This window comes from Poecile atricapillus, chromosome 30, assembly GCF_030490865.1.
Source record: "Poecile atricapillus isolate bPoeAtr1 chromosome 30, bPoeAtr1.hap1, whole genome shotgun sequence".
NCBI classification, from domain to species: Eukaryota; Metazoa; Chordata; class Aves; order Passeriformes; family Paridae; genus Poecile; species Poecile atricapillus.
In genome coordinates this window covers 3,810,518-3,812,595 of record NC_081278.1, presented here as the reverse complement: position 1 = coordinate 3,812,595, position 2,078 = coordinate 3,810,518, and positions in this window count along the sequence as shown.

The window sequence follows — 2,078 nt, the reverse complement described above, 5'->3', positions numbered from 1 at the left end:
CGCCTGCGACGGGAAGCGAATTGGAGAGGAGACCAACCCTGGCCAAGCACCGGACACACCGCCGTGGGCTTCCCCATGACAGAGAAGCCCCGGCAGGAGCCGGCCCGCCGGGGGCCCTCTCCGACGCGACCCGAAAAGCCTCATCGATCGGGTTTGGTGTGGGGAGGAGAAAAAGAAAGGAGAAGGAGGGAGGAGGAGGAGGAGGAGGAGAAGCAAGGAGCGTGAAGACAAGAACCAAGGAGCGACGACAAGGGCCCCGCGGCCACGGTCCTGGGACAACGGCGACGGCAGCCCCAACGTGCGCACCCACCGTGGCCGACACCGCCACAGTCCAGGCGGGCAGCGGGCGGATGGCCGCGGGACTCCGCGTGAATGCGTGTGAGCGGGGGAACTCGTCCCCGAGAGACCGCCCCCGCGGGCTCGGCGCCGTCGAGCCTCCTCGACGCGCCCCAGGGGCCCGCCGACGCCGGCGGGCCGCTTGGCTTTCGGGACAATTTCGGCTGATCGCAGCGGGAGGAGCGCACGGGGGGTGCCGCCACCCACCCGCATCTGCGGACAACGGTTCCCTCTAACTGGACAACGGCAAAGATGGGACATCGCACCCCGCCGGGGCCGGGGGTCGGGGGGTTTTCACCCCCTTTCCCCTCTTCCCCGAGGGAACCCATCCGAAGCGTGCGACAAAAAAAGGTTTGCCACCGACCGTGAGAGGCCACGGGGCCCCAAAACCCGGCTTTTCGCCCGGCCTCGCGGCGATCGGCTTTCCCCCCCCGCGGAGGAAAAAAAAAAAAAAAAAAAAAAACCAACCGGGGGAGAGAACGGCAAACCAGGAGCAGAAAATAAAAAGGCACACATGGCGCGCGTCTCAAGACCCGTGCTAGCCACGGGGGCCGCGGGCCCGGGGGTGGGTGGGGGCGAGGCCCGCGCCTCTCACTCCCCCAACACCACCGCCGACAACCACGAGGTTTTTTTCTCCCTGCCCCCTTCGCTTTTCGCTTGGGGTCGGGGGGGCCCGCACACCTCCAGACGCTGTTTTTTTTCTCGGTGCCGCGGCTTAGGGCCGCAATGGGAGCAGGGGGGCAGAAACCCCTCACACCCAAAAAAGTACGGCAAGGCAGACCCCCACGCTCTGCCCGCCGCACGCCTACAAAAGCGAAAGAAAACGAAGCGGGGACCCGTTCGCGACGCAGCCCGCCGGGCCACGGTGGCTCGGTCCGCACCGGCCACGACAACTGAGGAAGGGGCGAGGCGCCGCCGCCTCGCCCGCGCCATATATCTCTCTCGCCGGGGACATTTTTCCCCGTCGCGTCCGGGTCCGCACGCGGGCAGGGGCCGGCCACCGCGGCCGGCCGCCACCCCTGAAACAATTCCGCCCGCAAAGCGCGGGTCCCCGGCTTAAGGCCGAGGAAGGGGGACGAGGGCCACAACAACTCGGGGCGAGGGACGGGGTGCCGCCACCCCGGCCCCGCGATTCCCGTCGGGCGACTTCTCCCGTCACCGAGCCCCTGGAGCGGCAAAAAGCGGGGCAAAGCCGAAGGCAAGGCCGCGCGCCCCACCGGGCGTCCCCCGCAGCCCCTTTCCGACACACGGCTCTCTCACACCTGGCAACAGCGGGTCGGGAGCGGGGAACGGGGCGCCGCCAGCCTCGGCCGACCGGGCAACCCGGTCTTCGGGACTCTCGGGGAAGGGCCGGGGCGGGGGGTAAAGCCTCGTACGGGGCTCGAACAACGACAGAGGCGCCCCCGGCCGACGTCTGCCCGCGGCTGCCGGCCACCGTGCCCCACCGAGACCGACAGCCGAAAAAAACCGCACCCCGCCGAGGGGGGCCCCGGCTTAAGGCCGAGCACATGAGGGGGACGAGGCGCCGCCGCCTCGCCCGCCAGCCACCAGCGTTCGGTTTTTCCCCACCCCAGGGTTGGGGTGGGGGGGGGAGGGAGGCGGGACTGGACCGGAATCGGCAGCAGCACGACCAGAGCGGGGGGGACCCGGCCTGCGGCTTCTCTGCCTCCTCCACACCCTTTTCCCTTCTCGCCTCGGCCGCCCGAGCGGCTTTCTCTCTCTGGCAAGCAGCGGCACACGCT